The sequence below is a fragment of the Lepisosteus platostomus genome, chromosome 2, assembly GCF_059453375.1.
Source record: "Lepisosteus platostomus isolate fLepPlt1 chromosome 2, fLepPlt1.hap1, whole genome shotgun sequence".
NCBI classification, from domain to species: domain Eukaryota; kingdom Metazoa; phylum Chordata; class Actinopteri; order Semionotiformes; family Lepisosteidae; genus Lepisosteus; species Lepisosteus platostomus.
Genome location: NC_142612.1, coordinates 78,052,682 through 78,066,964, shown reverse-complemented (window position 1 = coordinate 78,066,964; position 14,283 = coordinate 78,052,682). Strand labels below are relative to the sequence as shown.

General features: G+C 40.5%; 1 long non-coding RNA gene across 1 annotated transcript; it reads left to right on the top strand.

Moving 5' to 3' along the window:
- The first annotated feature begins 4,883 nt into the window (after positions 1-4,883).
- Positions 4,884-12,151, top strand: LOC148677305 (uncharacterized). The gene is made up of 3 exons (XR_015940995.1): positions 4,884-5,093; positions 7,747-7,875; positions 11,861-12,151. It is a non-coding gene; the product is annotated as an uncharacterized LOC148677305 (long non-coding RNA).
- Positions 12,152-14,283: the final 2,132 nt, after the last annotated feature.

Here is a 14,283-nt window from a genome sequence, read left to right as displayed (position 1 = left end):
TAAATGGGTTTAGCTGGTATACCACTGGATGTGCAAGTTCTATTTAAAACTTCCTTTTTATATCAATTTTAATATTTAGTACGTCATGTGTTGAAGGCACACAGATATGGGGATGGTTACCAATGAACAGAAGGGCTTTCTGAGAACAGAGAATGTGATAATTATCATGGGATGAGGAGCTTTCATGTATCAAATAAACAGATGCCTTCTTTTAAAGTTCAGTTTGCTTGTTTATACCCTTGGGATTTTAATCTGTGCATAGAATCTCTTTCTGAAAACTTTTCTTATTAGTGTAACAGGTATGACTTTAGATTGGTTTACTTTTAATTTTACCCATGACAAACTTACATCTACAGCCTAAATTAACAGTATTTTAAATATCATGCCATGCCCACTAATAATTAAGAAATACGATTTAATTAACTAACATTTCACAGTTTAACATGAATAAAAAAAACTCATGAGAGCTACAGCAACAATTTAAAGTCCTCTACATGTTATTTTTACTGGATATGAGTATGCCCTTTGCAACTTTACTATTATTTAAAGTAAAGCTGTGATGCTAATTAATAAAGAAGAAAAACAGACTAAGTGATCCACAGTCCCTTTGGAAGAAACAAGATCCCTTGTCAACATGGTAGTTTTATCATGCAGGTGCTGAAACCATGATGGCTCACTTTCCAGTGTGGTAGGTTTAACAGAAAATAAGTTAATTGAATTATAATGCTTCAGATGTTAAAGGCTTTCTTTTCCCATCAGGATTATAACTACATATCAATGTGACTTATACTGCACATATGGTAATACTGAACATCCTTAAATTAAATTATTGAGAGATATTCTATTTCAAGGATTTTGTTTCCATGATGAAAATTGTCAAAATGATCTGAATTCATGCCTGATTTTGAGCAATTGTGCATTTTCATATGGGTTTGTATGTTGAATTTAAAGATCCTTTGTAACCACACCATGAAGAGCTCGGGGAAAATCCGTGTGTCATGGTGAGAGGAGCCTGTTGAAAAGCTACAATCTCAGAGTGTAAAAAAAAACTGATGTCACTGCTACCCTTCAGCTATATAACTGTTACTGGAAATATCATTCTCCTGCTATGGGGCAAATATCATTCTCCTGCTATCTCCTGCTATGCTATCTCCTTCTCCAGGGCCTTCTCCTGCTATGCCCCCAAGCTCTGGAACTCTTTGCCCAAGGATATTAGAGAGTCACCTTCTCTAAACTCCTTCAAATCCAGACTCAAAACCTTCTTCTTCAGAAAAGCCTTTACTTAACTGGTTCCATTCTTCACCCCTCTGCTCTTCTTAATACCATCTTCCACGGTCTCCTCTATTGTTATTGTTGTATTGTTGTAATTATAATTGTGTCCTATCTTGTGAAATCTTCTTATTTATTGTTGTAGTCTTCTTATTTATTGTTATTGTCATCCTGTAAAGCGCTTTGAGAAGCCACCTTTAAAGGCGCTATATAAAATAAAGTTTATTATTATTATTATTATTATTATTATTATTATTATTATTATCATCATACAGGAACTTTCTTCATGTTTTGAAAACAACTATCAAAACTGGCACCGGTTTAAAAAACATTACAGCCACTTGAACTAAAACACAGGGCATGCCACACACATTTTGGCAATTTCAGTATAGACAGACATCATAGATTTCCTAGTGATACATTTCCTGCTATCACTTCAGATCAGGTAAAGTGAAGCCTGTTTTCTTAACAGAGCAGTTGGAAGTCTCTCTGAACAAATGTATTTCTACACAAGTAATGATCTCACAAGATTTCTACACCTGGAACCAGATGTCTGTAACAACAGCATGAAAGACGTCATTCAGTCTGAAATTGCTAACTGTTTGTTAATCAAAAGCAAATTCTGCATAATGAGTGAATTCCAATTAACTTCATCTTTGGCTTGTAAATTATTTTTCTGCATCTATGACTAATAGCTCCAGAGGTGGTCCAATCCCTCTAATGACTAATTTGTCTATCTCAGAAGTCATGCAGGCATTAAGGAGAATACATTAATTAGCTGTTGTGCTGTACATGCAATAACTTGGAAGAAATCTGTACCTTGTTTGAATTTCCACTTTTGGAATTGTTCTGCGTGCCGAGTCTGAGACTGTTGTTGTTTTTGATATAAGCATAGCAAAATGGGATTTTTTTGTGTGTTTATTGTGTGACTGACAACTGCGAAGAATGATCATGATATAAAGATCCAAATTTTTGTGTTTTTGAAATGGGGGAATTAAGGGTATAACCCATGTGGTGTTTAAAACTGAATTTTAAATACCGCAATTTACGAGAGAATGTACTGTACGAGGTTTTGCACGGCTTCTTTTACTACAGTACACCTGAAATTTTCTGCTTTAAAGAGACTAAAACGCGCAGCAGCTAAGCTGCACTAGTTTCTGTTTTTCCTCTTAAATTATGCTGTGGAATATACCATGAAGACACAGTCCCAGAAGAGAGATACAGTAAAAAAAAGGCATATTCGAAAAAAAAAAACACCACAAAAACATTGTCGTGTCACTACTGCACAGTTAATTGTGTGGGGGTTAAAATAGACAGTTTCACTGTGACAATCGAAGTGTTGCGTACAGTATTTTGAGGCCACAACAGTCTGTATCTTGTATTATAAACGTTCAGAATTAAAAACAAAAACACTTGCATTACATGCCGGCTGGCGAGAAAATCTGGTAGTTAATGTAACGGGAGGTTTAGAAATTTCCCAGTATTTATCACGTAATCAATTCTCATTTTGTTTTTTTAGACTTTTTTAGTGCGGTTACTGTGTTTTTTGACTGTCAAACAGCGCGTTCGTTTGGTCAGAGTTGCGTCTCCACTCGGCTAATCAAGGATGATCGTTATCTCCGATCTAGGGGGATCAGACTGTTCTTTTTTCGCAGCAGAAAACGAGATACAGGCAGAGATTGCTGGCTTCTCTTCATTTTTTCTCTCTGTGTCTTTGCAAGTAGCGCAACGGGTTTCCGTAACTGGGACTTTAAGGGCTTTGGTGAGCCCGGCTGTTTTGCGCAGCTTATTGCTTGAATTGAGAGAACGCAAATGGAGAAAAAAAAAGTAGAGACTTGCAGCTTATTCCTCCTTAGTCCTGACATGCATTGTATAGAACTGTATTTAAGGTTTAGTTGTTATGGTCTTTTGAAACCTTTGGTTATTCATTGCGCGGCGCTTTCGGGGTTACTGACATTAAATGATGTTTGTCCTGGTAATCATGAGGACGCAGAGTTTCTGTAGCTGAGCGTATCGCCGCTGTCGAGGTGGTGAGACATTCTGGACGCGTTTAGAGTTGCACTGACTGACGGTGCCTCACAGGGTTGGTGATAATGCGTGTCACACCTGCCCTTTCTAGAGCTCTCCGGTTGTGCCGTGTACATCCACTGCCATCTACTGGCGAGACGGTTCACTGCAACATGACTATACGTACTGTAGTTCAATTTATTCCATGCCGAAAGGAAAAAAAAAGAGCCACTGCGTTTCGGCTGTGGAGCCTACTTTAGATGTCATGTTCTTATACCAAATTGATGCTTGTATGTTCATTGGTATTTAAACGAGTATTTGCGCGATTTAAGGTCCAAGGTCGTTTTAAAGCCATTGCAGAACCAACTCTGTGAATTTTTCCCGATCAGTGCTAACGCTCACAATGCAGTCGACATTAATAATTCAACAAGTAATAGGTTTATTCCCTGCTGAAAAGAGAAGACAGAAAACACAACGTTTCGGCAGTGGAGCCTTCTTCAGCTCACACCTGAAGAAGGCTCCACAGGAACAAACCTATTACTTGTTCCTACGCATGCTGACGCAGCTACCTACCTGAATAATTCAATATTTATTTAGTTACATAACGCGGTGTACGCTCAGTTATCACGTTTACTACATCACTGACTTACTGTAGTGTGCGTGTAGTGTGTGTACAGTATACAGTAAACAATAGACATGTGAAGTGAGTTAAGTATACGGAATGTCTGGATTTGGTTTAAAGAAACAGTTAATATTCCTGAACAAATAATCTCAGATCCAACTACGTTTTAGCATCACGGACAGGAGCCGAAAACAGATTTAAGAAGTACTTTAGATACTTTCATTTTAAAAGATGTATTAAATGTCTATCAAAATATTTAAGCAATACTGTTATTTTAATTTATTATAAATGAACCTTTGAGTTCAATGTGTTAATTCTTTTTGCAACTAATGGTCTTCGGAATGAATGTACAAACTTCCATGCAAGTATTTAAATTGTTATTCCTGTTTATTTACTCACATTCTTTAACCCACTGCCTTATCAGCAGCCATATCACCCTGCAACTCACAACTGGCAACCCACTGGAGCTCAGCAGGCGTGAGCCTGGTCAGTACCTGGATGGGAGACCTCCTGGGAAAAACTAAGGTTGCTGCTGGAAGAGGTGTTAGTGGGGCCAGCAGGGGGCGCTCACCCTGCGGTCCACGTGGGTCCTAATACCCCAGTATAGTGAACCTTAAACAAGCGCTGTCCTTCGGATGAGACGTAGTAAAAGGAGTCCTGGTGTCCTGGCCAAATTTCCCATTGGCCCTTACCAATCATGGCCTCCTAATAATCCCCATCTATGAACTGGCTTCATTACTCTGCTCTCCTCCCCACTGAGAGCTGATGTGTGGGGAGTGTTTTGGCGCACTATGGCACCTGTTGTATCATCCAGGTGGGGCTGCACACTGGTGGTGGTGAAGGGGATCCCCATGACCTGTAAAGCGCTTTGAGTGGAGTGTCCAGAAAAGCGCTATATAAGTGTAAGCAATGATTAATTATTACTATCATTACTATCTCATAAGAGACTGGCTGATCTGGAGACAAATGCGACTTTGGATAAAAAAGATGCATCGACCGTAACTTCGAGTTGATAATTCCCGGATTTGTCACGCTTCATATTTGCCTATTTACGCCAGAAACGAGATCGCCCGCGAAAGCACGAGAGTGGTGATCACGGCCGGGACAGTGATTGTGTCTGTGGTGGTGTGTAATTGAATATGAAATGGAAATCAGAAACGACTTTATCGTCTTCCGTACAATTTCACCCTCTTAGGTGAGGCTACGAAATATTATTATTATTATTATTATTATTATTATTATTATACAGTAAATGGTAGTTGATGATGACAAGAAGCGGAAACACCTATCGATTCTGTAAATCAACTTTTGATAACACCAACAAGAAGATACGTTTCTATAAGCAAATTAGTATTCATTTATACAAAAAAATGTAAAAAAAATAACGCACTCATCTCTGCGCTTGCATAATACTGTAAGAATTGGGGGCGGTTTTTCACAAATGCGCCGTTGACGCCGTAAACCTGTGATACGTAATTCTGCGATTCGTTGCTCTATCAAAAGATGATTTTTTCTAACACAATTTAGGATTTCATATACTTCCGTGTAACGCCGAAGGGCCTTTTCTTTATACGTGTGCTTGAGAGGATATGGTTTTATCAGCGAATACACGCGTTTTAAATACATATGAATGTGCTGATAATCGAAAAATGCTGTCAATTACGGGTGAAAACACCACCAACAAAAAAACAAACAAACAAACACAGTTTTTCTTTGTAATGCTGGGATCCACAGCCCTGATCATAAAGAGTCGTGTTTTGGCAGGTTTTCTAAGCAAGCCTTAAATAGTCAGTGAGCAGCAGTAAAGCTTCTAGTTAATTGCTCTAATTAACCAATTAATTGTTCCACTGAAGTGATGAAACGCTCCGTGGAAGAAAAGCCAGGGACACTGTGGCTCTTCATTACCGGTGTTGCTAACCCCTGGCTGAAGTGTTGAGTGTCAGTCCACTGTAAAGGGCTGAATTAGTTCTGATGGAGGATCCTAGTCCTCTGACATGGACTGTATTTCCCTGAGCCCAGCGTATTTGTGCCTGATTGATTAATGGGCGGTATGCTGGGGGGACAGTGGCGTTGCGTCCTTGGACAGCTCTTGGACCTGGGTTCAATCAAAGTCTGGGGTGCCTGGGGTACAGCTTCCTACAGTAAAAATAATTCTCTCTACTCTGAATTCTGTCCCCCTCAACATGTGTTTGTACCCTCTGTTTGGACTGGCATCCTATTCAGGGTGTAGGCCTGCCTTGCTCTTATTGTGTGCTTGGCTGGGATCCTAGCATTTTGCAACTTCTGCTGTGCTTCAGCTTGGGTAAGCAGTAATTTTAGAATGGGTGGCAATTATTAGCATTTTCCTGCCTGCAGTATTATTATAGTCAGATTTTAATGTGCTAGCGTGCCGTAGCACAAGAGTCGCATTTCCTTACGCTCTCGTGCAGTCGTGTGCGCTGGAATCGCCTCATTTATTTTCTTTTCCCCCGCTTAATTAAAAACAGAATGAGTTCACTCATAGTTGTGAAATGAGCATGGGGTGACTCCTGTGCCGTTGAGGACAGTATCTATGATTTTTGCAACCATGCCCTGTCATGTGAAAGGCGCTTTGCAAATTCTAGTATTTGGTATCTTTTCCTCTGTAATATCAGAGCTCAAAAGCTTGAGAAGGGGGGGCACATTTGAGTTGCCTTGCAATACATTAACATATACAGTACAGTATTCAGATAAAGAGAAACCCAATGCATTTTCATGGCTTACATTTGTTTACCAGTAGGGGGCAGAGTGACATACTGTATACTGTACCTTTGAGCTGTGGGCTTACATTTTTTTAACCAGGAAAGCAAGCAATGCTGAGGTCAGCAGGCGAGCACAGAGGTCTGTAACAGACAGAGATGCACAGACGTCCCTTTCCCAGGTCTATTTGAAATGGGAGGCCAGTACCATATTATCTGAATTTAGAAGATCACTACAGTAAAAGTTCAAGGATCTAATTTTCCTCGGGAGCAATCTGGTCAGGAGATTATACTGCGGTTTCACAGACCAGAGAACATTGGAAAACGAGACGAAAAAAAGAGATTAACCTCTGGCTTTAAAACATGTACTGAATGCCTGTGGTTAGCCGAACTACCTAGGCCTTTGTGCAGAAAGAGCACTCACCTATTAAGAGCTGATACAAGTGAAGTAAAGAGACCCTCTTCAAGCCAAGTCTTTGTGACTGAAAGTGTGCAGATCAGTCATAACTCTAAAGCACACTTTATTAGTCTGGACTGTCTTTTTAATTACATATATGTTAATATTGCAACAGTGGTGAAAAGCAAAGCCTACTCAGATGAATCTCGTGGAATCTTTAATCACAGTAGGTACTTTTATTTATTATTCTGTTTCAGCTACAGAATTTATTAAACCAGTATATTTAGTAGCATTAGCCAAAGCACCCACATTCTTTCTGGTGTGATTTCTACTTCTTGAGTGGCGTCTGAAGCTTTTGTTGTGATTTTGAGCCCAGCAAGATTTAGGCTGTGACACGTTGCAGATCTGGTCTGAAAGAGGATCTTTCTTCCAAAGAAAATATTTTGCCTTTTAAAATTGACCCCCCCCCCCCAAATAACCCCCCCCCCCAAATAACACATCCCATTTCCACTTGCCTCCTTTAAATAAGGCACAGATAGAGCAAAACATGAACATAAACAAAAACATAATCAGTTTGGCCCTGGGATTCATCTCTTTTTTTTCTGTGAATAGTTTGTGTAATCTTAAATATGTGTGCATGTAAGTGTCACCGACATTGTGAGCAAACTCCAGGATGCTGGAGGACAGCAGTCTGGAAAAAGGAAAGAATCTGATTACCGTGGTGTTTGTTTTAGGTGGTCATTAGCCTTGCCTTGACAGGATTCCTGGGGGCCTTGGGGACATTCTGCAGTAGTCCAGCAGTCAGAAGGCATTGCCGATCTGGAGAACAGAGCATGGAAAGATACTGGACCAGTGTGACCACAGTGAGTTCTGCTGCAGCCTCATCACACCTGAAGGGATCAAAGAACAATGAGGCAGCATTTCAGTACAACACTGCATGACCTGAGGGGAACAGTGCAGGGTGTTTGATGTACTATTTCATTAGACTGGCAAATAACCTCAGAATAAAGAGCAACAGAGAGCCACATAAAATGCATTTCCTAACTCTGTCATATTTGATTTTGTTGCCACGGTTGGCAGAGAATACAACAGCAACACACGTTCAAAACGGAGCAAATGCAAATGTATCAGAATTGGATAGCTGGGCCTGGTGGGTCTCGCAGGGCCTGACTCAGTCATGTCTGACATTTATACCAGCACATCGGTAATAATTGTGTGGTTTTAAAGGTTGCTTATTTTAACACGGCTGGACTCTTTTCAAAATACAACTCAGCAAGTGAGGAATGAGGCATGGGGGAGGGGATCTGAGCTTCTTTTAAAGGAAAAATAGTTGTGATTTCTTTACCAGCGCGCCATCTTAATAGAACTACAGTAGCTACGCTGGTTGGAGCGAAACAGGAGCCCCTGTCCCTTCGGCTCAGTGAAACAGTTCTTGTTAATGCAATAAACTGGTTTTGGGAGCAGGCACTGATCTGTTGGCAGCGATCGCAGCATGTCAGCTGAGGGGCTCCCCAACTGTCTGAATGCTGAAGTGTGGAAAACTGGCAGATGGTCATGATGGGCGCCTCACAATCCCTTTGGATGCACACGCAAGAGTGAGGGAGCGTGACTGTTGAAATATGAGCTCTTAATGGCTAGGCTGTGCTACAGTACGTGCACTGCTGGGAGTTCTGTGGTAGGACCATGCTCCAGAACGCCACTCACTGCCAGCAGCTTACAGGTGTGGAAGGCGCTAAGAGATAACTGGAAAGCTAAATCCGTTTCATACATCTCAGAACACCGGCGAGGATTTCTGACTTGTGTCGCACTTGGACAAAGATGGAAAAACCTCTGAGAATCAAGAACACACGGTTTGCATAGGCATGACTATAGTGTTTTGGGAGTCGAATCACATTTTGTGTGATATTTTCTGAGAGAAAGTTGTGGCATATTATTTTTTCCGAAATACGATGATAAGCACCTGCCCCTTGGATAGTCTGAAGTTACCTGCTGTTTTTCCCTTCACAGTTTGTGAATGTGATTGCCTGAGTTCAATGCAGATTTTCATTAAATCAATTGTATTGTGAAGATTCGCAAGCTTTGTCTTACAATTGAGCATTAGAGGACAATTTGGCTGGAACATTCCCTAGACTATAATTTCCATTCACTGTTTTTCATAACTGACCCTTTTTATAGGCCAGATGTCTTTTGCAAAGAACAAACCTTTCATTATAGTAGGCCAGTGTCACATGACAGTGAGATCACTTTTTAGATATAACATGTAACCTCACTTTATTGCTATTGGGCCTTCAAAGTGATTCCTTAAACAAAACTGTTATTCGTTCGGATACACAAAGAAAGAAGATGCAGTTCTGACTATGAAATCTCATAATAGCTGATGAGTCAGGGGTAAATATAATTTCTGGTGTTTAGATTTAGATGCTTTTTAAGTGCAGCAGTTCTCTTTTTGTCTCTTGGTAGTTAATGAAATAAATGCAATGCCTTTGACTTAAAAGCACTTTTAATAAGTTTAGGAATTTTGGTATTTTGACTTCATATATGTTATTGTAATTTAGCTTGTCATACAGTTTGCAACAGCAGTGAAAACAATAGAGGCGTTTACTTTGAATGGGACAGTGCATGAATGATTATGATTATGATGATTATGAGAATTTTTTTTGTTCTGAAGTTAATATATCTTTCTATATTGTGAGTGATATTTTGCATTCTGAACACCAAATATCTAGTTTGTTAATGGAAATCCCTCTTCTTAGTGTAACAATACCCTTTAATTGTGCTGAGTGTTTGAGGCCAGCGATAATGTGCCCTCTTGCTGCTGTCTCACAATTGTGTTATCAAAACATCTTAATCTAATGGTATGATTTCCCAGACCTCTACAGGAACAGGGTTTAAGTTTTAAATCTGGGTGAAATTTAGGAGTTGCAAGTCGTTCTCTGTAATGCTCTCATGTTCAGGCATTGACATAATGTGATCTGTACATTTTGAAAGATGCCGTACAAACAGTATATTGGTGACCTACATATTAATGACATGATGGGTTGGATATTCCAGTGAATCGAGTAGATTCTGGTCATCTTTACTTTATTGTTAAAAATTTAAATATAACTGAAAAGACAAAAGCAAATCCTTAAGAAAATGGAAAATTGGAAAAGTGTGCTTCCCCCAGGTCAGAATGGGCTGAAGTCTTAATTTAGGAGTGGCTATTACTTTTCTGTTACACCCTCCCGATTTGGAGCTGCCAGTTGTGTTTTTCTCGTCTTGGCTCTCAACCATGAACCCTGTGACCACACGCGGGAGAGAGAGCTCACTTTATTGGCCATATACAATTTCTTGTATTAGGAATTTGTCTTTTTTCACATACCCCAACTTGCTCTCCATGAGACACACAAACAGAGAGAGAAGCTGGGGATCAGAGTGGAGGGGCAGCTATTTATACAGTGGCCCTTGAGCAGTTGGGGTTAAGGGCCTTGCTCAGGGGTCCAACAGACTAGGATTCCTCTGCCGGCTGCGGGATTTGAACCGACAACCTTCCAGCCACAGGCGCAGATCTTGAGCCACAGATCCACCACACCACCCCCAAGTGACACAGGCAGGTCACATGACCCTGGCTGACAGCACTACAGACCTGCAAACTCACAGGAGGCTGTGTCATTAGGGCAATTGTGCGTTACAACTTGGGGAATCCCAAGGCCCAAGGTCCTGAACCCAGGATCATAGAGGTCAACAACAGAGCAGATGATAATGTAGACTTTGTTTTCCTAATAAAGGGATTCCAGTAATTGAGATAGACTTTAAACAGAAAGTTGGTGCAGCCAGCATACATCATCACAATCTTTGCTTGACACTAACCTGGGGTTGCTAAACAGAACTGCTGGGCTGATAAATTATTCATTGTGCTCGCTTGTCTTATCCAGGCTGTTACTGTTCTTTGGTGCATTCTGCATCAGACAGTACCTTCGGGCACAGACGTCATGCAGGCAGTTTGCTTAATGACATACAGTAGATGGCATCGACTGATTTTATTTTTTACACAAATCTGCAACAAAAGGTTTCCTTATGAAATTGTTTCAGTGCTGCGTTGATAGGGATTTGCTATGAGTCAGCAGGGCCTCTGTGTTATTCCTGTGCAGTGAAAGTGTTCTGTACCACAGCCCTCCTCCCAGTCACTCCTGGACTTTATAAGCTGTGTCATGGCAGCTGTCTGGATGAGTAGCACTAAGCTGTCTGGTGGGAGCCCGCTGGGAATCCAGTCCGCCTTAATGCCTGCTGCACACATCAGTGCATTATAATTAAAGGCACAATTGGGAGTAAAAGGAAACCCATCTTTTCTTTTATTGTGCGATCAGCCCAGAATAGCACCATGTGCAGCAGCTGTCATTCTGTGCAAAGATCCAGAGTTTTAGCTCTTTTTTACGTGCTGTATGTGTGAACTGTGGCCGAGGTGACTGTGCTGAAAAGGCAGCTGAAGCCTGAAGGCTGAAGTGCTCTTTTGCTGATGAAGTTTCCGTCCATGCCTATTTCAACGGCTGGGCAGAGCATGGAAATTCAGTCTGGCTGTCTTCCTGCAAGTTGCATAGAAGGTTGTTATTCTGCACAGTTGGGAAATCTGAATTGAAAATCAGATTGATGGTGCAGCACGCTGAGCTGCTAGATTGCAAAGGGATATACTGTACATTGTGCATTTCTGGTTTATACCTTCTAGCTTCACTTTCCTGTTGCTGTTGGCATTCTGATCATTCCTGATTTACTGTCTTTTTTTGCATGCACAAACCTCCCGGGACATCCAGTGCTTTCCTTGCCTTTTTCCGGCTGATCCAGTAATGCTTTCTGTTGTTCGCTCTCCGGCAGGTGACTGCGGACGACATCAGCCTGTTCCCCCCCGGACCTTGCGTCCCCCCTGGGAGGCAGGTTGTCGGGTGAGTCGGGGAAGCGGAGCTTCACCCTGAGGCGGGCGTTAGAGGTGCTCGTAAGGATCCTTTCAATTTCGCTGGAAAAGGCGTGTTTGTGTGTTCAAGAAGACCCGAGAGAGTGCCCTAAATTCCTCACAATGGCCTGTAAAAATCGGCCCCCGAGTCTCACAGAGATGATTATTAACAACATGGTATGTCACGGTGCATAATCTTGAATCTGTTTCCGTACTCTACCATCTAACACTTGAGTCTGGTAACTGTACAGAAGTCTGCTTTGAACATAGTAATCAAATCTGAACTAAGACCAACATACTGTAGGTTTCCACAGTCTGAGGACTGTCATCTTAAATCCATTTAATTCCTCTGGTCTCTATTCTAATATCATCTCTATGGTGATGTTTTCTATATCAAGGAGCATTTAAGATATTTTCAGTAGATATGAGACGTTGTATTTCTAAATCCTGTACTACCACATGAATTGAAAACAAAAACATATCTTATATTTGATGATTATAGCATTGTAGGAAGAAAGATTTTTTCTTCATCCTTGATTGTAGGGAGCTAGTTTCCAAATAGTAGAGATGCAGCAATGTTTTAATTATTACATAGTACACACACTTAACTGACTTTAGAGATATATTTGTGTTACAGCAATAAGATTAAGGAATACCTTTGTAAAAAGGTGAAAACTCTTCTCCCGATCTCTTTCCATTTACCTTTAAAATGCAGAGATAAAGGGATTTAGTAAGAGTGCATCTTTTTCATTCTTCTTGAATCGAGGCATGTTTCTTTGTGTGTGTGATGTGTACAGTATGTGTGCTTCTCCTTTTATATAATAATACTGTCTCACTGTTGGTATAAGAAGTATTCCCCTCCCTTTGAAACTGTACATGGAGAAAAAGGCAATCCAGTGAATGTCTTCAGAATCAACAGGCAAACACATACAGTACTGTACCAGAAGTCACAAATGGAAATTGCGTGGTAGTGAATTTACTGTAGATCAAATACAGCAAGTTCCTCTTTACACAAGGGGTTGTGGGAGTGCATACAGGAACAAACCACCCAGCCATGCTGTTGAAGCCAATATCCAGGATTCTTTCAAGAAATAGCTGGACGAGATCCTTGGATGAATTAGGGATAAATTACCAAATGGGCTCGATGTGCAGAATGATCTCGTCTCATTTGAGGCTATTCTTATATTATTCTGAGAGCCTGTTACCTTTATCTGCTGTAAACAGTCAGGACTGTCAGAAGCAAAAAACTGTGATGATGCAAGCTTCAGCAAAAGCTCATACAAGAATTTTTAAAATATGGTGTGTTCACCCTATAACAAGCACAAGATGAAAATCCGTTTCTGGTGTGAGAAGCCTGGAAATGCTAAGACAAATATTTACTACCCAGTAGCTGACTTCATTTAATGTCTGGTGCTTTCTGTTTTTATGTTAAATTAATTATATGGGTGGAGTTTTGTGTGGAAGCACAGCAGACGGAAAAACAAAATCTCTACCAAATACGAGTGGATAACATTCTGAGTGCTGCTGTTTGTCAGGTGCGAAGTCTAATGACTGTAATTTGGTCTGACCACACTATCATCAAATAAATTGAAGTCAGAAAGTGGTGTTTTTTTCTATTCCATTTCTATCAGATGGCATATCTGGGGTAACAGCTGAAAAGGAAAACTGGACAGTTGATAGTTGTAGTTAGGGGTCACATGTGAGTACGAGAACTGCCACTTAATGTTAATAAAAGGCTAAGAACTTAGCATGGTGGCTTCATCAGTTTATATTTACCAGTAGGAGTCACTGGGTATTTTTAAATGTACTGTTCTGTCATACAAGTAGGTTTATGGCAGTAGTCCATTTGTCAGCATTCTCAGGCTTCTCGAGACTGCTGAACAAGTATGTGGAGCTAGCCTGGGCCAGAACTAAATTTTGTTTTTATAACATAATAATCAATGATTGCTGGGACAGAGATTTGAACAGCAAATATGTGTAATTCATCATAGAACTGTAGATACGTATATCTTGTGTCAGTGTTGATTTGCAACAACTCTGTTTTTCAGTGCTTCCTTGACTTTTTAAAAGTTTAAAAGGCTGAAATGATAAGAACGGCAGTCTGCGTCACAATAATTTTTTCTGAGCCCAACATATTAATATGGAAGCAGTCACACATTTGACACAGGAAATTGCTGCTGTTGTGTGTGTCTGTGTTTGTGTCATAAGTGTTCATGCCGGAAGCTGTTGTTTTATCTCAAAAGAGGGGAGGGTGCAATTGTGGTAAGTCTGGAGGACTCTCTTTAATATGGCAGGGTTCTGCATATCAATCTTAATTTTAAGAACATTATCTATTTTCTCTCCTCCA